Source organism: Ischnura elegans, chromosome 1 (assembly GCF_921293095.1).
Source record: "Ischnura elegans chromosome 1, ioIscEleg1.1, whole genome shotgun sequence".
In the NCBI taxonomy this organism is placed as follows: Eukaryota; Metazoa; Arthropoda; class Insecta; order Odonata; family Coenagrionidae; genus Ischnura; species Ischnura elegans.
This window is the reverse complement of record NC_060246.1, coordinates 157205941-157229455: the sequence shown is the minus strand read 5'-3', so window position 1 is coordinate 157229455 and position 23515 is coordinate 157205941.

The window sequence follows — 23515 nt, the reverse complement described above, 5'->3', positions numbered from 1 at the left end:
AATACAACAACGACAGCGAAAACGTTTTCAACAACAACAACAACGAAAACGACAACTTTTTCAACACCAACAACAACGAATACGACAACTTTTTCAACAACAAAACAAACGACAACTTTTTCAACAACAATGACAACATATTCAACAACCACAACGACAACGACAACTTTTTCAACAACAACAACAAGGACAACGACAACTTTTTCATTAACAACAACAACAACGACAACTTTTTCAACAACAACAACAATAACAACAACGACAACTTTTTCAACAACAACAACAACGACAACGACAACTTTTCCAACAACAACAACAACGACAACGTTTTCAACAACAACAACGACAACTTCTTCAACAACAACTACAACGAAAAAGACAACTTTTTCAACAACGACAAAAACGACAACGACAACTTTTTCAACAACAACAACAACAACGACAACGACAGCTATTTCAATAACAACAACAACGACATCGACAACTTTTTCAACAACAAAATCATAAGCGACAATTTTTCAACAACAACGTCAACGAGAACGGCACCATTTTAAACAGCAATTACAACGACAACGACAACTTTTTCAATAACAGCATCAACGACAACGATAACTTTTTCAACAACGAGGACAACGACCACGACAACTTTTTCAACAACGACGAAAACGACAACTTTTTCAACAACGACGACAACGACAACTTTCTCAACGACGACAACGACAACTTTTTCAGCAACCACAACGACAACTTTTTCAATACCGAACGCGACTACTTTTTAAACAACAAAAAGGACAACTTTTTCAACAACGACAACGATAACTTTTTCAAGAACGACAACAACAACTTTTTCAACAACAACAACAACGACAATGAAAACTTTTTCAACAACAACAACAACGACAACTTTTTCAACATCAAGTACAACGACAACGACAACTTTTTCAACAACAACAACAACGACAACTTTTCAACGACAACGACAACTTTTTCAACATCAAGTACAACGACAACGACAACTTTTTCAACAACAACAACAACGAACACTTTTTCAACAACAACGATAACCACAACAACGTCAACTTTCTCAACAACAACAACAAGGACAACGACAACTTTTTCAACAACAACAACAACGACAACGAAAACTTTTCCAGCAACAAAAACAACGACAAAAACACTTTTTAACAACGACGACAACGACCACGACAACTTTTTCAAGAACGACGCCAACGACAACTTTTTCAAGAACGACGACAACGAGAACTTTCTCAACAACGACAACGACAACTTTTTCAGCAACCACAACGACAACGACAACTTTTCCAACAACGACAACGACAACTTTTTTACACCGAACGCGACAACTTTTTCAACAACAAAAACGACAACGTTTTCAACAACGACAACGATAACTTTTTCAAGAACGACAACGACAACTTTTCCAACAACGAAAACGACAACTTTTTGAACAACGACAACGAAAACTTTGTCAACCACAACGACGTCAATGACAACTTTTTCAACAAATACAACAACGACAACGAAAACTTTTTCAACAACAACATCGACAACGATAACTTTTTCAACACCAACAACAACGACAACGACAACTTTTTCAACGACAACAACAACGACAACTTTTTCAACAACAACAACAACGACAACTTTTTAACAACAACAACGACAAATTTTTCAACAACAACAATGACAACTTTTTCAACAACAACAATAACAACAACGACAACTTTTTCAACAACAACAGCAACGACAACTTTTCCAACAAAAACAACAACGACAACTTTTTCAACAACAACGACAACTTATTCAACAGCACAACAACGAAAACGACAACTTTATCAACAACAACAACAAGGACAACGACAACTTTTTCAACAACAACAACAACGACAATTTTTTCAACAACAACATCGACAACTTTTTCAACAACAACAATGACAACGTTTTCAACAACAACAATAACAACAACGACAACTTTTTCAACAACAACGATAACTTTTTCAACAACCACAACAAGGACAACGACAACATTTTCAACAACAACAACAACAACAACGACAACGACAACTTTTTCAGCAACAAAAACAACGACTAAAACATATTTTTCAACAACGACCACAACGACCACGACAACTCTTTCAACAACGACGACAACAATTTCTTTCACTTTATTTGTTGTTGTTCATCTAAATTGTTGTTGTTGTCGTTGTTGTTCATCAAAATTGTTGTCGTTGTTGTTCATCTAAATTGTTGTTGTTGTCGTTGTTGTTCATCTAAAGTGTTGTTGCTGTCGTTGTTTTTCATCTAAATTGTTGTAGTTGTCGTTCATCTAAATTGTTGTTGTTGTCGTTGTTGTTCATCTAAATTGTTGTTGTTGTCGTTTTTGTTTATCTTAATTGTTGTTGTTGTCGTTATTGTTTATCTAAATTGTTGTTGTTGTTCATCTAAATTGTTGTTGTTGTTATTGTTGCTCATCTAAATTGTTTTTGTTGTTGTCGTTCATCGAAATTGTTGTGGTTGTTGTTGTTGTTCATCTTAATTGTAGTTGTTGTTGTTGTTCATCTAAATTGTATTGTTTTTGTTGTTGTTGTTCATCTAAATGTTGTTGTTGTTGTTGTTCATCAAAATTGTATTGTGGTTGTTGTTCATCTAAATTGTTGTTGTTTTCGTTGTTGTTCATCTTAATTGTTGTTGTTCATCTAAAATGTTGTTGTTGTCGTTGTTGTTCATCTAAATTTTTGTAATTGTCGTTGTTGTTCATCTAAATTGTTGTTGTTGTCGTTGTTGTTCTTCTTAATCATTGTTGTTGTCGTTGTTGTTCATCTAAATTGTTGTTGTTGTTCATCTAAATTGTTGTTGTTGTTCATCTAAATTGTTGTTGTTGTTCATCTAAATTGTTGTTATTGTTGTTGTTGTTCATCTAAATTGTTGCTGTTGTTCATCTTAATTGTTGTTAATGTTGTTGTTCATCTTAATTGCTGTTGTTGTTGTTCATCTAAATTGTTGTTGTTGTCGTTGTTGTTCATCAAAATTGTTGTCGTTGTTGTTCATCTAAATTGTTGTTGTTGTCGTTGTTGTTCATATAAATTGTTGTAGATGTCGTTGTTGTTCATCTAAATTGTTGTTGTTGTCGTTGTTGTTCATCTACTTTTTTTTTTGCTGTCGTTGAAGTTCATCCAAATTGTTGTTGTGGTCGTTGTTGTTCATCTAAATTGTTTTTTTTGTCGTTGTTGTTCATCTAAAATGTTGTTGTTGTTGTTGTTCATCTAAATGTTGTTGTTGTTCATCTAAATTGATGTTGTTGTTGTTGTTCATCTAAATTATTGTTGTTGTTGTTTTTGTTCATCTACATTGTTGTTGTTGTTATTCATCTAAATTATTGTTGTTGTTCATCTAAATTGTTAATTTTGTCGTTGTTGTTCATCTAAAATGTTGTTGTTGTCGTTGTTGTTCATCTAAATTTTTGTTGTTGTCGTTGTTGTTCATCTAAATTGTTGTTGTGATCGTTGTTGTTCTTCTTAATTATTGTTGTTGTCGTTGTTGTTCATCTAAATTGATGTTGTTGTAGTTGTTGTTCATCTAAATTGTTGTTGTTGTTGTTCATTTAAATTGTTGTTGTTGTTCATTTAGATTTTTGAGTGTTGGCGGAAAAGGAAGGCTTCTTGGATGAAATTTTCAATTCTAACCAAGTGGTCCATGGTGGAACGGTTCCGTCTGAATCCGCATTGTATCCTAGAGAGAAGTTTTCGACGCTCCAGCCACCAAATGAGACGTCGATTTACCATTCGCTCCATTAATTTGCACAAGCAGCTGGAGAGAGAAATCGGCCGGAAAGAATTCAGATCAGCTCGGTCTTTTCCATGTTTTGGGATGGGAACAATGACGGACTCCCGCCAGGACGGAGGAAAATCACCATTGGCCCAGAGCTGATTCAAAGTTTCAAGGACTTCCAGCAACGCCGATTCCGATAGATTTCGGAGGAAGGCATTGTGGATCTCGTCGGGTCCTGGGGACGTATCGTGGGAGTCATGGATGGCAGATTTCAGCTCCCAAATGGTAAATGGAATATTGTAGTCTGCCGTTGTTTTAGACTCGTTAAAGGATATAGAGACTTTCTCGAGCCGTTTCTTGAGGATTGCAAAAGAAGGTTCATAGCATTCGTCGCTGCTCACTTAGGCGAGTAATTGGCCGAATACGTTCCCCATCGCAGATGGAGAAGTGATAACCTTTCCTTCGACTTCTAGGAAGGATATACCTAGATGCTGGCTGCTACCCGATATGCTCCTCACCTTACGCCATACATGTGCAAGTGGAGTCCTGTGGTTGACACCGGAGACGAAATTCATCCAAGAAGTCCTCTTTGCGTCCTTTATTACCTGACACGCTTTCGCTCTTAGTCGCCGAAAAGCGGAGAGATTATTTGCTGCGGGATACTTATTGAAAACTCGCAGAGCTTTTTACGTTTTTTAATGGCTTCTGCGCAGGTTTCATTCCACCATGGCACCGCATTTCTTGGAAGGATGCTTCGAGATCGTGGTATGCTAATTTCGGCGGCTTGAATAATGCTGGACGTCAAAAGATTTACGTTTGTTACACAGTCGTTGTTTTTATCCCACATGTAGCTAAAATTTGAGTTAAAACAATGCCAATCGGCTTTCCGGACAGTCCAACGGCCTGGTCTAATAAAATCGGGGTTAAAATTTTGCTCCCTTTTGATTAAAAGGGGAAAGTGATCGCTTCCACTAAGGTCCTTATGCACAGAGAGTGTGAGTTTATTGACCAAATTAGTCGATAAAATACACAAGTCAATGGAGGAGAAATCGCCGCTATGAGAGTTAAAACGGGTTTTCTCGCCATCATTGAGTAAAAATAGGTTAAAGTCACAAATAAAACTTGATAAAATACGTCCCCTGCGGTTGCACTGTCCCGGGGTGCTTCCCCAGTGACGATCGTGAGCATTAAAATCTCCGAGTAAAATAAAAGGCTGAGGTACCTGGCGAACAAAGTATTCTAGATTAAATAGGGTGACGGGTGCACCCTCCGGCAGGTGAACGTTGCACACCGCTATCGCCTCGGGAGCGTGCACCGTCACCGCTACCGCTTGGAACGGTGTGTTAAGATTTATTCTGGAGGTGTAAAGTGCCTCCCGAACAAAAACCGCCACTCCTCCATGGGCTCGTTGGACGCTGGTATCGTCCAATCTAAAAGCGTTAAAATGTTTTAAATATCCCTTTTCCGTGTCCTTAAAACGTGTTTCGTGCAAACATATACAGGACGGGTTAAATTCTCTGATTAAAATGTCTAGCTTCTCCTTATGCCGATAAAAACCGTTACAGTTCAACTGTATGATAAAAGCCATTAAAATTGATAAAAATAAATTAAATAAATAGAGAAATTAATTTAAATTGGCCGGAGGGAGAGTCAAAGCTTAATGCATCTTCTCTCCTTAGCCTATGCCCGGATGATTTCTGACTCGGAAATATATTTGTCTTCTTCCATAGACTCTGGTTGGCTACGCGTAGGCGAACCAGATGGACCCGGGGACTGAGATTTTCCACGCCTGCTTTGCGTGGCCACGGTGGGTGTTGTGGTTGGGTTCTTCTTTGAAGAGCCCTGACTAGCATCTTTTTTTCCGGCGGTGTGCCCTTCTTCGTTGCCGGCTTGGTAGCCTTATCCGGCTTGGCTTGCCTTACATTCTTAATCGTATGTTCTTCCTTCTTTTTCTTTTGCGTGTCTGTATTATTATTTTTCTCACTATCTACTACGGCAGCATACGAACGGGAGAACGTAGGCGCGATGAGTGTTCTTTATTTTTTCCGGGCTTCATGATATGGCAGCTTTTCCACTGCCTTTATCTCCATTATTTTTTCTCTTCTCTCATCTTGGGGAAATCTCGAGAGTAAACCGGATGTGATCCCTCGCAATTCACACAGGTTGGTTCAGAGGTGCACGCGTCACCTTCGTGTTTCTCTTTGCCACAGCAGGTGGCCTTGCCCTCACATCTAGTAGTGATGTGGCCGAAACGCTGGCATTGAAAGCACCGCATGGAACTAGGGATGAATGGCCGCACGGAAACAGATTCGTATCCAACATAGACTTTGTCAGGGAGTTTGTCACGGCAGAAAGTGAGGATGACGGACGTGCTGTTGATCAGCTCACCGTTTCTCTTTGTTTTAAGACGGCGGCAGTCTATTACACCCTGAGACGCCATCTCACTCTTTATCTCATCTTCAGAGACGTAGAGCAGGTCGTAATGCGAGATGACTCCTCGACATGTATTGAGTGTTTGGTGCACCTGGACCTTAACAGGTATTTCGTTAAAATTTGTCATTTTCAATAGCATTTGGCTTTGTGTTTCGTTGCTGGTTTTAATTAACAGTGATCCATCCCTTAATTTTTTTGCAGATTCTGAATCACCGGGTATCGCTGCCGACAGAACTCGTCTTATTAGAAAGGGAGACATCTTTTTCAGGGTCTCACCATCATTAGCATATCTCATAACAAGGAATTTCCGACAAGCGGTAGACTTACCTTCTCCCCCGCCCACTTCTGGACGGGATCTTTTCGTTGGAGGAAGAAAGTTATTATCCATGAACTCAAAACAGAAATTCATCCCCTGGGCTCCCCACCCACCACGGAGCCACACATTCGGGACGCCACACCGAGATCCGGTATGGTCGCCGGTCTACCAAAGGGATATAGGAACCTTCGACAGGGGGTCTCTTTTGGGTTAGAACCTCCAGCGCGGTGGCCCTCCGAACCCACACGCTTTCGGCCTGTGACGTTTATTTAAAGCTGGCGCTTGGGAGCGCCCTCTGCCATTCTTTTTTTTGAGGGTTACTTCCGTAGAAAGCCGCGGAGGCCGCGGCCGGGAGTAGAATTAGGGAAGGGGAAGTTGCTACCCTCGGGAGCTCGAGGGAGTTTTTTTTTAGGGTCAGTCGGCGAGAGTCGAGGTTGTCGAGCGGAGCCTACTAGCGTCCGGCTAGGACAATTAGGAATTGGTGGCCGAGGCTGATTTTGAGTTTAAGTAGTCTGGCATTGCCGGAGTATTTTGTACCAGTATTTTTTTTATATTTTCCTTTTATCACCCCGTCCTTTTTCCCAACCACTCCCGATTCTCAGTGATGAACAGGTGAACGGGTGAGCGAGTGGTTGTCCGTCGCCTACTACTCTGAGAGAATCACAAAAAGGAAATTATTCCTTTTCCTACCGCTTCCGAGTGTGGGCGGAAGTTTTTACATAACCCACACTGGCGCCCAATTTATCGCCGACTACTCTGCGAGCATTCCCGGGCGGACGTTACATTAATGGCGCCCGAACGCGGGGCAAACTGTAAGTAGAAATTTTCAATTCTTTACTTTATCCACGAGGTCGGCGATATTGTGTTATTTGTTTCAGTGTTAGGTTCAACGTTGTCTCTCTCTCCCTGTTGTTGATACCTTACCGCGGTCCACCCTGAACCTTTAGTCTTATTCCCGACGGACCCCGGGAAGCGAAGATTAGAACCCACTTTTTTTCCTATATCCCCTTGGTTGTTTTAGTGGTTAGTCATGGAGGGTAAAGTAGGAACCTCGTGGATAAACGATTCGTCCAAGGCCGAGGCGGTAACATATTGTGAGAGGTTCGGTCTCCCTTCATCGGGAACGTTAGATCAGCTGCGAGCCGCGCTCCGCGAATATTGCAGAAAGTTGACGCCTGAAGTAGCTACGACGGCTTCTCTCCCGCGAGAAGAAAGCCGACTTGCAGATTTGTTGCGTCAAATCGTAGAATCTAATCCCCGGTAAAGGCCGCTTTATGACGCCGTAGGCTGGGCGAAATTGGCCGGTAGAAAAGGGCTCTCCTTTTTAGGAGAGGAGACGGAGAGCGTTGCCTAATTTTTAGAATCTTGCGACGAGTTTCAGGCCGATAATGATGCCTCCGATGACATAATGTACCGTCTCACTTCTGAAATTTTAAAGGGGAAAGCTCTACAATGGTGGAGAGTTAGTAGAAATTCGCTCGGGACGTTTTCTGCGCTAAAGGATGGGCTTCGAGAAGCTTATCTGCCCTTACATTATGATATAAGGCTAAGAAAGGATATGTTTGTACGCACTCAAGGGGCGGGCGAGAAAATTAATGAATTTCTGACTTGCGTATCCGCGATGAATAGACGTTTGAAGCGACTCCTGCAAGAGAGCGAACTAGTTGAGTTGGCCTACGGGAATTTGCACCCCGATTACCTCCAGCAAATTCCTCCCAATGCTATTTCCTCCATGAGGGAATTAATGTTCTTCGGACGAGCCGTAGAAGGGCAGAAAATAAGAAGGTAATCATATATGCCCCCACCAAAACCGGTTGATATGGTCGATAAGGAGTTCGGGTTTTCGAGGGTGAAATGCCTAGATTATGATTCCGTTTTAGCTTCTACCCCAATTTCCGTGGAAAATAAACAATTCTCTAATATGAAATGCTGGAATTGTGACGCGAACGATCATTTTTTTCGTCAATGCCAGAAATCTCTTTCTAAATTTTGCCACCGTTGCGGGAGAAAGGGGCAAACTGTTCCGAGTTGCAGTTGTACGGGAAACGCCGGGGCGACGCACAGTGGGGCCAAATGCTTAAAAGGTGGTCATAATTATTAAATATCATGTAATGTGTTTGAAATTTGGAATATAACAGTTTTTGAGGTCGCTGATTCCGAATATGATATTGGAATATGATATTGAAATATAAAGAAAATTTATATTTTGCCAAAAAATTGGAATTTTTGCTAAAATAAGACTGTAATTGTTCCTTATGTCCACTAAAAAAGGGGGAATATTTTTAATTATATAATATTACGATTATGAAACTGATTTTGAAAATTATGTGAAATGCATTTCAAAGCTTTAAGGCAACCGATTAATAATTTTATGAATTTTTTAAAAATAAATATCATCATTGTATGGCTATTTTTAATTTTCAAACATTCTAATGGAATTAATTTCCGATATTGTTATATGTATCTTAATTTACACGTTATAAGCATGTATAAATACTTATAGCTTAAAAATATATCCTGGAACACAATAAGGTAGCAAAGAAATTATAAGCATTAAGCTCATATAAAATGGCAAATCGATATGCCACTGACTGACTCATCAATATTCGCAGCCCAAACTGTGATATGTGTGGATATTTGGCTTATTGGACGTAAAAGTAAAAAAATATTCATCGGGAGAAAAAATCTGAAAACGTGAAAAAGTCGATTAGTTTTCGAGATATATCGACTTGAATTAACATGGGAGCCTTATGGGACCAAAATATTTTCGATTTTATTTTGTACTTTTAAACTTTTGAGGAACATGATATTCAGTGGACATAAACAAGATTTTTTGGTCAGTTTTTTGGTGTGGTTGTCATTGCGACGAATTATTATTTAGTATTTTTATTATTTTTTTTCGTTTTCTATACTTTTCTTATGGAAAAAGTTTAGGAATTTTTTTGACCTATTTGCAATAATCGTAGGACAAAGTCCTTGAAATATAAGGTGTAGCATTTTTTGGTTGATTTTTTGGCTATCTTGAAATTTTCATATGTCGAAACAATTCCGAGGAATAAACGATTTCGATTTTCCATTGTCGTGAAGGGCGAATTTTCAAACTCGGATTTCGGCGTTGAGACATGTGCCATATGAAAATTTGGAATCTTCTGGAAAAACCGTAGAGGGTACTTCGTACCCTCACGTTCTAACTGCTTTTCCCATAACCCTCTTGGTTAATTCATAGTTAAATTCCGAAAAATATCCTGCACGCGAAAAATCATTGTCGCCATTTTTTTGTGGAGCATACATTCTTGGATATCTTAGCAACCATTTCAGCTAGATGAATGAAATTTTCAGGGTAATAGCATCATTAAAATGGTCAACTTTTGCAATGGTGATAATTCCGCTCGATCTATTCATGTGCGAGTTATATCGATACCAATCTCCTTGGATACGCTTTAATCGCTAATAACTTTTTTGTTAATCAAGTTTTGAACATTAAAGTCATACACAATACAACTGATAATGTCATTCATCCGACAAAAGTTAAATCAAGCGGATCGATTGATTAGACTCGAAGTAATAATCGATACAAGGTTGTATTCGATAGAGCCATTTTTGGGCATATTTACATAGTTACGGAGATAAAAATTGTAACAATATGTAAGGAAAAGAATGAATTATGCGCATACATAAATTATTTAGATGAACTATGTTCCCTAATGAAGATACATCCATATGAATTTATATCTTTTTCTATTAGGCCCCCGTAAGAAATACACGCATCGCGTCTATCTACGTCACCAATATAAGAACATGGGCTAAATTTTGAAAGCGGGGATAGTAGAGAAGGCAGGGATAACGGAGTGACCATAGAATGGAACAGATATTAATAGGATTGCGGATTTTACAGTACAGATGTCAGCATTGTCTAAAGTACGATTCGATTAGTACAGCAAATACGCAAATTGGCATAACTTGATTAGCGTAAACGTTGGACCAATGAAACTTGGTGAACGGGTACATCTTGGTATTCTTCACAATGCTCAATGATAATATGTTTTGTATACAGTCTCACGTTCAATATATATCGAATCCACTTTTTCTTAAAATATATCGAATTGCTATAACATGTAGGATTTTACATCCATGGACATAGTTGACTAGGGATTAAATAGTAGATACCCATAGACTGGATTTTAAACCAATAGCATTGCGGATTTTACGGTACAGATGTCAGTATGATCGAAAAATCGATTCAATTATTATAGCAAATACACAAATTGGTATAACTTGAAAAGTATACCCGTTGGACCAATGAAATTTGGCGAATGTGCACATCTTGGTATTCCCCACATTGCCCAACAGAAATATGTTTTGTATGTAGTCTAACGTGCGATATATATCGAATATGCTTTTTCTTCAAATATATCGAACTGCTATAACATGTAGGATTTTACATCCAAGGGCATAGTTGACCAGGTATTATATAGTAGATACCCATAGACTGCATGTTTAACCAATAGCATTGCGTATTTTACAGTACAGATGTCAGTGTGATCGAAAAATCGATTCGATTATTATAGCAAATACGTAAATTGGCATAACTTCAATAGTTTTTCCGTTTGACCAATGAAATTTGGTGAATGGGTATATATTGGTATTCCTCACAATGCCCACTGGAAATATGTTTTGTATGTAGTCTCACGTTCGATATATATCGAATATGCTTTTTCTTCAAATATATCGAATTTGTATGACATATAGGATTTTACATCCAAGGGCATAGTTGACCAGGAACTATGTAGTAGATGACCATAGACTGGAAATAAAATTAATATCGTTGCGGATTTTACAGTAAAGATATCAGTATAATCGAAAGATCGATTCGATAATTATAGCAAATACGCAAATTGGCATAACTTGATTGCTATATAAGTTGGACCAAAGAAATTTTGGGAATAGGTATATTATAATATTCCTCACAATGCCCAATTGAAATATATTTGTATATGGTCTCACATGCGATTTATAACGAATCTTCATTTTCCAAATTATATCGATTTGCCTTCACATTTAGGATTTTACATCCACAGGCATTGTTGACCAGGAATTATAGAGTAGATGACTATTAACTGGAATTATAATATACAGCATTGAGGATTTTACAGTGCAGATGGCAGTTTAATCGAAAGATCGAATCGATTATTGTAGCAAATACGCAAATTGGCATAACTTGAGTATTATATGCGTTGGATCAATGAAATTTGGTGAATGGGTACAACTTGGTATTCCTCACAATGCCCAATGGAAAATTTTTTTGTGTATAGTCTCTCATTCGATATATATCGATTCTGCTTTTTCTTAAAATATATGGAATTGTTATAACACATAGGAATTTACATCAACGGGCAAAGTTGACTAGGAATTATATGGTAAATGGCCATAGACCGGAATTAAAATCAAAAGCATTGCGGATTTTACATTACAGATGCAGTATAGTCGAAAGATCGAATCGATTATTATAGAAAATACGCAAATTGGCATAACTTGATTCGTATATCCGTTGGACCAATGAAATTTGGTGAATTTGCACATCCTGGTATTCTTCACAAACCCCAATGGAAATATTTTTTGCATGTAGTGTCTCATTAGATATATATCGATTCAGCGTTTTTTTTAAATATATCGAATTGCTATAAAATGCAGGATTTTACATCCGCGGGCGTATTTGACCATGAAATATAGGGTAGATGACCAAACGGGAAGATAAATCAATAGGATTGCGAAATTTTAATTTCGCGTGTCAGTATACTTGATAATTCGATGATAACGGTAGCAAATATGCAAATTTTCGTATCTGTCTAACTATTGATGTTAAACCGAAGAAATTTTATGAATATGTTTATTATAGCAATGTTCATGCTGCACCAATTAAATATATTTGCTTTCCAAGCTCCGATTCGACACATATCGAATCTACGTTTTTGTAAAATATATCGAGCTGCTATTTCTTATAGAATTTAACATCTACGGGGACAGTTGAACATTCTTTGGTTATTTCTCCAATTCAAGTTTCTTAACCGTATTCATATATTTATTGTAATCAATTCGTTTTGTTGCTATAAAACTTCCTTAGATATAAAAAATGACAGCATTGAGAGACATACATCGTCAGTGAAATCCGAACATTACTTCATTATTCGAGACATATTTATTCGGATAATCATTTCATTAGTCTCTGTTCGTTTATTTTCTAAAACTGACGTTTTTAATTTATTTATGTTTGCTGTATTCTAACATTATAAATCAAAAATAGGTGAGTAAATCAAGAGTGATACAATCCTAGGGTAAGGGCTGAAATACGAAAAATCGACTACATTGCATAAGTTCATCTACCATACACTATATTTTTCTACATTGCGTAAATCATTCACATCAAAACGGTTTCCCGAAGCATTTATCACCGTGGTTACAAAGAAGGTCTGAAGTATTGTTGACTGTGAATGAGCGTATTGCCCGCCTATTTCACGCATTTAAACGATATTTTGAGTGTTTCTTCCGCTTTTTCAACCACTTATGGACACTATACTCGACAACACGTGACACAACTATGTTCCCACCCCCCTAATTACCCGCTTGATGAATTCAAGCGCCAATATACTCGTTATATTATATAACAGTCAGTCTGCGTAGAATATGAACAGGCCCACGACCACTCACTTAAAAAAATGCAAACACTAAATATAATCCTTCTCTAATTCGTCCCATGAATAATTATCTAAGCACAAAACTGCATTATTGAATAAACTCACTTATTATTTTGAATATTAAATGAAAACTAATAAGTTAAATGTCTTTATAAGAATATATAAAACGTTAACAAACACATTTACATCACACATTATTATATAGTAGGTTTTCTACGTTGAATATGAAAAGAGCTGCGCACACAGGCTTATAAACGTAAACACAAATTTCAATCAGACTTCTTTCCATCCAAGGATTCGTCTACCGATTCCGATGAAGATCCTGATTCTATCAGGTAAGATTCATACAAAATATTCATGGCTCCGGAACATAAAACTGTCGATGACTTGGACCGCATCACAATCTGACTTACAATAATCGAGTCGGAATGTAACATCAATCTCACGACCAAGTACACTACAGTTTTTTCCTTGAATACTTTCGGGTAAAATTTTCCCTGAATTTCCTCAACAATTTGTTGTACGCTTCCTGCGCTTCCTCTGACATTTTTTCGATTGGCAACAATGAATTTTGTATGGCATTCCTTTCGTGCAACAGTATTTGGGGTAAACATTGTTGGCATGCAAAACCAGTGATATAATTCAACAATAGCCGTGCTGTTTAGATAGAATACACTTCGCAGATATCTATATTTATTCTATAGCCAGAAGACAGCTTGTAAAACAGTATTAAATCTCTGAAGAAGCTCCAAATTGAGGCCTGTTATATTGGCGGAAATTTCAGAGCTCTCGAGCTGTGTTGTCGTCATTACTACAACCATACACCTGCTTTGGCCGGTTTAAACTAAGCTCCTTTTTAAGTCCTTCTCCTTCTTAGGCTCTTCCATCAATTTTTTAGCGTTTGTATTGCAGATCTGCCAGGTTTTAACTTACATTCTGAAAGCCACTTGCAAGCAGCATTCGGAATTTCGAATCCATGCATGCACCGTGGTTAAACTACATTAGGGATATCATTCTTTAGTGGACGAGATATTATAGCATCAACTTTGTATATACTTTGTCTTGAGTCTTTGTTGCGTCAATTTATTGCAAAAGAACTCATTTTGTTTCGCTTATTATAAAGTAAGTGCTCCCTCTTGCATGCAGCATGTCAACGAACTGCGCTTCGGCGTCAATACGGTTGGAGATTACTTACGTATTTCTTCATTAATTCACGAAGGGGCGGGTTGGGGCGGTCAATTTTTTTTGTTTTGATAGCCGAGAGTTGTGGCTACAATAATATAACTATATAAGAGCACTGCAGAGCACTGCTATATAACTTAATGATGTTCGTATTTTTATTTTTGAATAAAAGTTGTGCAATTTATTGGCTAATATTTATGTAAATAATAATTTTAATTTCATTTCAATGTCATGGTAAAGCAACATTTTTTATCTATGCACATAACTGCGTAGATTCTATTTTTAAAATTTTAAATTTAGCCAATTGGGTAGCTGAGGAGGAGTCTAGAAGAGGAGGGTATTTCGAAGCGAGAGGGAGGATGTGTATCCCAGCAGTACACCTGTCACTTTGAAAGCGATTTTTACGAAGAGGTGCACACTTACCTGCTTCTCAAACTTATTTCTCAGCAGCTCAAATAAGTGCCTTCCCAAACATGTAAAAAGAAATCATAACCCCGAACTTTTATTTTTCTAATTATGGCCACCTTTTATAGATTTGGCCCCACTGTGCGACGTCTTAAATCCAGGCAGCAGGCGTCGCAGACTTCGGCTCAAGCCGGTGGGCCTGGACAACAAATGGGAAGATTGGTTAGAAACTGTTAGAAATTTTACGTGTAATTTGTTCAATATGTTCTGTCACCAACCGAATTTTCGTAGAAGTTGAAATATATGGTAGGGCCTGGCCCGCGTTGCTCGATACGGGAGCCTCCCAATCGGTTATAAATGCCACGGTTGAAAGATGGTTAGATGATCTCAGCATTCAAATGCGCACGCGAACCACCCAACTAGAAATGGCGGATGGTCGTCGGGCCTCCATTACCAAGGCCGTGACTCTTCCAGTAAGGGTGAAAGAGAGGGTCGTGTTAGTTCATTTTGATGTCCTCCCCTCTATGCCCTATAGCCTAGTTCTGGGAGCGGATTTTTTATGAGTATTGGTGCGAGATTGGATTTTTCCAGTCATGTGGTTAAGACTGAGGATGGAACTATTATTCCGACGATAGCTTCACGGCCCTCTTCCGTAGGGTTTAATTTACAATTGGAGAGGATTTACCCCGAAACCAGTCTCACGCCCGCCGAGGACATCGCCCTAATGAGATTTTTGGATACTGAACTCAAATTGTTCGATAACGTGCCGGGACGCACGAGCGTTATAAAGCATAGATTTGTCTTTGAACGCGATGTCCCGATTAAACAGAGATATTATCCCGTCTCCCCTGTGATTCAGAGGGCTATCGACGCCCAGGTAGATAATATGCTGACTAATGGAATAATTGAGCCTTCAAATAGCTCTTGGTCCTCGCCCGTTCTTCTAGTGCCAAAAAAGGATGGCTCTAAAAGGTTCGTCGTTGACTTTCGTAAGGTCAACAATGTGAGCAAAAAGGACGCTTATCCGTTACCATATATTTCTAATATATTGAACAAACTCCGAGCAGGAAAGTACATTTCTACTTTAGATTTGGAGAAAGGATACTGGCAAGTAGAGTTAGAGGAGGAAAGCAGAGGGATAACGGCATTTACGATTCCAGGGCGTGGGTTATACCATTTCAAAGTGATGCCTTTTGGTCTGCATAGTGCAGGAGCAACTTTTCAGCGCTTAATGGATAAAGTTATTGGCGCAGAATTGGAGCCTCATACTTTTGCCTACTTAGACGATGTCGTGATAGTCAGTTCTACTTTTGAAGAGCACCTCAGTCACCTTAAAGAGGTTTTCAGGCGTTTGCGAAATGCCGGGTTGAAAATAAATATAGATAAGTGTCAGTTTGCCAAGATGCGTCTGAAATTTTTAGGATACATTGTCAGCAATGGCGAACTTGAAATGGACCCCGAGAAGGTTGCTACGGTGGTTAATTATCCGACCCCCACCAACGTAACAGAGCTACGTAGATTTTTGGGTTTCGTGGGTTGGTATCGAAGGTTCGTTCCTTCATTCGCCTCAGTAGCTGCGCCTCTCACCGATCTCTTGAAACAAAAGAATGCAAAATTTTGTTGGACAGCGAAACAAGCGACTTCGTTTGAAATATTAAAAACATGCCTTGTGACGGCTCCAATTTTAGCTTGCCCACACTTTGATTTACCATTCGTGATCGAGTGTGACGCATCCGGCGTGGGAATAGGGGGTGTTCTAACGCAGGAGATTGATGGAGATGAGCGCGTTATCGCCTATTGTTCACGAACCCTTTCTGCCGCTGAAAGAAATTATAGTGCGACCGAGCTGGAGTGTTTAGCAGTTTTATTCGCGGTGAATAAATTCAAGCCGTATGTGGAGGGCTACCGTTTTAAGGTAATCACCGATCACGCCTCGCTTAAGTGGTTGGCGAACTTTTCGAATCCTCAAGGGCGGCTTGCGAGATGGATATCTCAGTTGCAGCAATATGACTGCGAGATAATTCATCGTAAAGGTGGGTATCATGTGGTTCCTGACGCCATGTCGAGGATCGGGGCAATACAGCGGGGTAAGAGTTTGAGATCTTCCGCGGTTGAGGATTCCTGGTATTCGAGTCTCCGGCGTGAAGTGGAAGAAAGTCCTGACGATCATCCTGAGTTACGAATTTCCTCGGGGCAACTGTACTCTAGAGACGCGAACGGAGAGTGGAAAATGTTAGTTCAATTTTCGGTGAGACCTAAAATTTTGGAGGAAAATCACTGTTCTTCAAGGGGCGGTCACCTTGGATTCTTTAAAACCTTTCGGAGGATTCGTGACTTTTATTCGTGGCCGGGGTAAGGAAAGACGTAAGCGATTTCGTTCGGCGATGCCGAACTTGTCAGCGCTTCAAGGTTGCGCAAGTGAAACCCCCAGGGCTTATGAGGCCACATAAAATGATGCGCCCATGGACGATCGTTGCCTCAGATATTATAGGTCCTTTGCCTCGTTCGCTGAAGGGAAACCGTTACTTGCTAGTCTTTTTGGATACAAGCACCCGCTGGCCCGTCGCAATACCTTTGCGTAGCGTGAAGACAACCCATGTTGCTCATTACTTGCGTACCGAAGTAATTAACCACTGGGGTTGCCCAGAAATAATGTTGACTGATAACGGTCCACAATACGTGAGCCGAATTTTAAAGAAAGTTTGTGAATTGTTCGGCATCAAACTTTGTCACACAGCTCCGTATGTTCCGCAAGCGAACCCATGTGAAAGGGCGAATAAATCCATTAAAACGTTATTATCAATTTTTTGTGAAAAGAATCAGCGTAAATGGGACGAGTCTGTTTCCGATCTATTGTTCGCTTTGAGGAGTTCTGTTTCGGAAACAGCTGGCTTCTCTCCAGCTGAAATAAATTTCGGGAGGCACTTACGGAAGCCTGACGACTTATACCGGTTGTCGGAGTTCGGCGAGCTGGCTGAGTTTGAGCCGCGCGGTTATGCGGAGGAGCTGCGTCAGAAAATACAGAAAATGACTGTATCGGCCGCGGCGGCTCAGAGTAAGGCATCAGCTCGCCAAGCTCGCTATTATAATTTGCGTCGCCGAGAAGTGGATTTTCCGGAGGGCGCATTGGTGTGGCGGCGGAACTTTCCTAAGTCAGATGCTGGAGAATTTGTCGCGGCTAAGTTAGAGCCCAAGTTTATAGGCCCCTTTTTAGTTAAGCGTAAAGTCGCTGATTCCATTTATGATTTAGTTACCACGGGGGGTAAGGCCTCGGGCCAATGGCATGTCCGGGATTTAAAGCCGGTGAGTTAAGCATATGCAGTGGGCGAACTGTTTTTTTTTCTGTTGATATATAAGTTGTATTTTTTTTTGGGGGAGGGGAGTGATGTGACGTTTATTTAAAGCTGGCGCTTGGGAGCGCCCACTGCCATTCTTTTTTTTTGAGGGTTACTTCCGTAGACAGCCGCGGAGGCCGCGGCCGGGAGTAGAATTAGGGAAGGGGAAGTTGCTACCCTCGGGAGCTCGAGGGAGTTTTTTTTTTTAGGGTCAGTCGGCGAGAGTCGAGGTTGTCGAGCGGAGCCTAATAGCGTCCGGCTAGGACAATTAGGAATTGGTGGCCGAGGCTGATTTTGAGTTTAAGTAGTCTGGCATTGCCGGAGTATTTTGTACCAGTATTTTTTTTATATTTTCCTTTTATCACCCCGTCCTTTTTCCCAACCACTCCCGATTCTCAGTGATGAACAGGTGAACGGGTCAGCGAGTGGTTGTCCGTCGCCTACTACTCTGAGAGAATCACAAAAAGGAAATTATTCCTTTTCCTACCGCTTCCGAGTGTGGGCGGAAGTTTTTACATAACCAACACTGGCGCCCAATTCATCGCCGACTACTCTGCGAGCATTCCCGGGCGGACGTTACAGGCCGCCCTACGGAGACCCCCATATCGCCAGCACTAACCCGTCCTGGCGTACGCTCGGAAGGAGCCGCCAAGCTCCCCAGCCGCCAAGCTCCCCAGCCGCCAAGCTCCCCAGCCGCCAGGAACCGATTGACCGAGCTGGGCTCTTTTCGGCCGCCCGTTTTTCGGGCAATCCAGGGCCGAAGTGGGGTATTGAACTCCAGCCCATACCGGGTTTCCGACGCCCAGCTGGGTGACGGAGAACTCACCCACCAAGATTCCCTTCTCCCCCTTGTACGGGTCTCCACGCATGGCAAACACGCGGGTGATCAGGACGCCTGATGTTTCGGCTACTCAGCACAGCAGCGTCACATGCTGTCTGGACGCTATCCTAGCGTACGAAGGGTTTTTTGACGAGGTTGTCTCCCCGGTGGGCTCGGGTCCGTGGGGGCGCGACTCCCCAAAGGAAGAGATTACTCTCCTCCCCCCGCATGCGGTATACTAGTTTCATCAGCAAATAAAATGATTTTTTTTCCTGAAGGTATTCAGGATGATCATTAAAGTCCCTATATAGCTGCGATTTGATTCACTGATTGGGTGATTGATACAAATTAGTAGCCCAAACTGTGATAGGTGTGGATATTTGGCTTATTGGACGTAAAAGTAAAAAAAATATTCATCGACAGGAAAAATCTGAAAACTTAAAAAAGTCGATTAGTTTTCGAGATACATCGACTTGAATTAACATGGGAGCCTTATTTGACTAAAACGTTTTCGCTTTTATTATGTATTTTCAAATGCGTCAGGAACATGACATTCCCTTGACATAAACTAGATTTTTTGGTTGATTTTTTGGTGTGGTTGTCAATGCGATGAATTAATATTTAGTATTTTTTATGATTTTTTGAAAGTGCCCCATGCTTTTCTTATGGCACTACGTAAAGAATTTTTTTGACCAACTTGCAATCATCGCAGGACAAATTCCTTGAAACGCAAGATACTAGATTTTTTGGTTGATTTTTTGGCTTTCTCGGAATTTTCATATGTCGAAACAATTCCGAGGAATAAACGATTTCGACTTTCCATTGTAGAGGTGGTCGAATTTTCAATCTTGGATTTCGGCGTTGAGACATGTGCCATATGAAAATTTGGAATCTCCTAGAAAAACCATAAAGGGTTCTCCGAACCCTTACGTTTGAGCTCACTTTCTCCGTATCTCTCTTGGTTAATTAATAATTAAATTCCGAAAAATGTCCTGCAAGCGAAAAATCATTGTCGCCATTTTTTGTGGAGCATACAATCTTGAATATCTAAGCAACCATTTCACCTAGATGAATGAAATTTTCAGGGTAATAGCATCATTAAAATAGTCAACATTTTTGCAATGGTGATAATTCCGCTCGATCGATTCATCTGCAAGTTATATCGATACCAATCTCCTTGGATACGCTTCAATCGCTAATAACTTTTTTGTTTATCAAGTTTTGAACATGAAAGTCATACAAAATACAACTGATAATGTCACTCATCCGAAAAAAGTTAAATCAAGCGGATCGATTGATTAGACTCGAAGTTATGATCGATACAAGGTTGTATTCGATTGAGCCTTTTTTTTGGGCTTATTTACATAGTTACGGGGATAAAAATTTTAACAATATGTAAAGAAAAGAATGAATTATGCGCACACATAAATTATTTAGATTAAATATGTTTCCTTATGAAGATACATCGATATGAATTTATACCTTCTTCTGTTAGGCCCCCGTAAGAAATACACGCATCCCGTCTATCTACGTCACCAATATAAGAACATAGGCTAAATTTTGAAAGCGGGGATAGTAGAGAAGGCAGGGATAACGCAGTGACCATAGACTGGAAGGGATATCAATAGGATTGCGGATTTAACAGTACAGATGTCACTATTGTCTAAAGTACGATTCGATTAGTATAGCAAATACGCAAATTGGCATAACATGATAAGTGTATACGTTAGACCAATGAAACTTGGTGAACGGGTACATCTTGGTATTCCTAACAATGCTCAATGGTAATATGTTTTGTATAAAGTCTCACGTTCGATATATATCGAATCTACTTTTTCTTAAAATATATCGTATTGCTATAACATGTAAGATTTTACATCCAAGGACATAGTTAACCAGGGATTAAATAGTAGATACCCATAGACTGGATTTTTAACCAATAGCATTGCGGTATTTACGGTACAGATGTCAGTATGATCGAAAAATCGATTCAATTATTATAGGAAATACACAAATTGGTATAACTTGAAAAGTATACCCGTTGCACCAATGAAATTTGGCGATTGGTCACATCTTGGTATTCCTCACGATGCCCAACAGAAATATGTTTTGTATGTAGTCTAACGTGCGATATATATCGAATATGCTTTTTCTTGAAATATATCGAACTGCTATAACAAATAGGATTTTACATCCAAGGGCATAGTTGTCCAGGTATTATATAGTAGATATCCATAAACTTTATGTGAAACCAATAGCATTGCGGATATTACAGTATAGATGTCAGTATGATCGAAAAATCGATTCGATTATTTTAACAAAAACGTACATTGGCGTTACTACAATAGTTTTCCCGTTGGACCAATGAAATTTGGTGAAAGGGTACATATTGGTATTACTCACAATGCCCAATGGAAATTTGTTTTGTACGTAGTCTCACATTCGATATATATATCGAATCTACTTTTCTTTAAATATATCGAATTGCTATAACATATAGGATTTTACATCCAAGGACATAGTTCACCAGGAATTATATAGAATATAACCATAGACTAAAAATATTAATAACATTATTTCGGATTTTACAGTACAGATGGCAGTATAGTCGAAAGTTCGATTCGATTTTTGTAGCAAATACGCAAATTGGCATAACCTAATGAGTATATCCGTTGGACCAATGACAATTGGTGAATAGGTACATCTTGGTATTCCTCAAAGTGTCCGACGAAAACATGTTTAGTATGTAGTCTCTTATTCGATATATATCGAATCTGCTTTTTCTTAAAATATATTGAATTGCTATAACATATAGGATTTTACATTCAAGGAAATAGTTGACCAGGAATTATAAAGAAGATAACCATAGACTGGAAATATAATCAATATCATTGCGGATTTTACAGTACAGATGGCAGTAGTCGAAATTTCGATTCGATATTTATAGCAAAGACGCAAATTGGCATAACTTGATAAGTATACCCGTTGGACCAATGAAATTTGGCGAATATGCACATCTTGGTATTCCTCACGATGCCCAATAGAAATATGTTTTGTATGTAGTCGAACGTGCGATATATATCGAATATGCTTTTTCTTCAAATCTATCGAACTGCTATAACATATAGGATTTTACATCCAAGGGCATAGTTGACTAGGTATTATATAGTAGATACCCATAGACTGAAATTAAAACCAAAACCATTGCGGATTTTACAGCACAGATGTCAGTATGATCGAAAAATCGATTCGATTATTATAGCAAAAACGTAAATTCGCATAACTTCAATAGTTTTTCCGTTGGACCAATGAAATTTGGTGAATGGGTACATTTTGTTATTCCTCACCATATTTAATGGAAATATGTTTTGTATGTAGTCTCACTTTCGATAAATATCGAATATTCTTTTTCTTCAAATATATCGAATTGCTATAACATCAAGGATTTTACATCGAAGGGCATAGTTAACCAGGAACTATATAGTAGATGACCATAGACTGGAAATAAAATTAATATCGTTGCGCATTTTACAGTACAGATGTAAGTATTATCGAAAGATCGATTCGATAATTATAGCAAATACGCAAATTGGCATAACTTCATTGCTATATAAGTTGGACCCAAGAAATTTTGGGAATGGGTATATCATGATATTCCTCACAATGCCCATTAGAAATGTATTTTGTATATGGTCTCACATGCGATTTATATCGAATCATCATTTTCCAAATTATATCGATTTGCCTTAAAATTTGAGATTTTAGATCCACAAGCATTGTTGACCAGGAATTATAGAGTAGATGACTAATAACTGGAATTATAACATACAGCATTGCGGATTTTACAGAACAGATGGCAGTTTAATCGAAAGATTGAATCGATTATTGTAGCAAATATGCAATTTGGCATAACTTGAATACTATATGCGTTGGACCAATGAAATTTGGTGAATGGGTAGAACTTGGTATTCCTCACAAACTCCAATGGAAATATGTTTTGCATGTAGTGTCTCATTCGATACATCGCAGGACAAATTCCTTGAAACGCAAGATACTAGATTTTTTGGTTGATTTTTTGGCTATCTCGGAATTTTCATATGTCGAAACAATTCCGAGGAATAAACGATTTCGACTTTCCATTGTAGAGGTGGTCGAATTTTCAATCTTGGATTTCGGCGTTGAGACATGTGCCATATGAAAATTTGGAATCTTCTAGAAAAACCGTTAAGGGTTCTTCGATCCCTACGTTTTAGCTTACTTTCTCCGTATCCCTCTTGGGTTATTCATAATTAAATTCCGAAAAATGTCCTGCAAGCGAAAAATCATTGTCGCCATTTTTTTGTGGAGCATACAATCTTGAATATCTTAGCAACCATTTCAGCTAGATGAATGAAATTTTCAGGGTAATAGCATCATTAAAATAGTCAACATTTGCAATGATTGCCATTCCGCTCGATCGATTCACGTGCGAGTTATATCGATACCAATCTCCTTGGATACGCTTCAATCGCTAATAACTTTTTTGTTGATCAAATTTTGAATA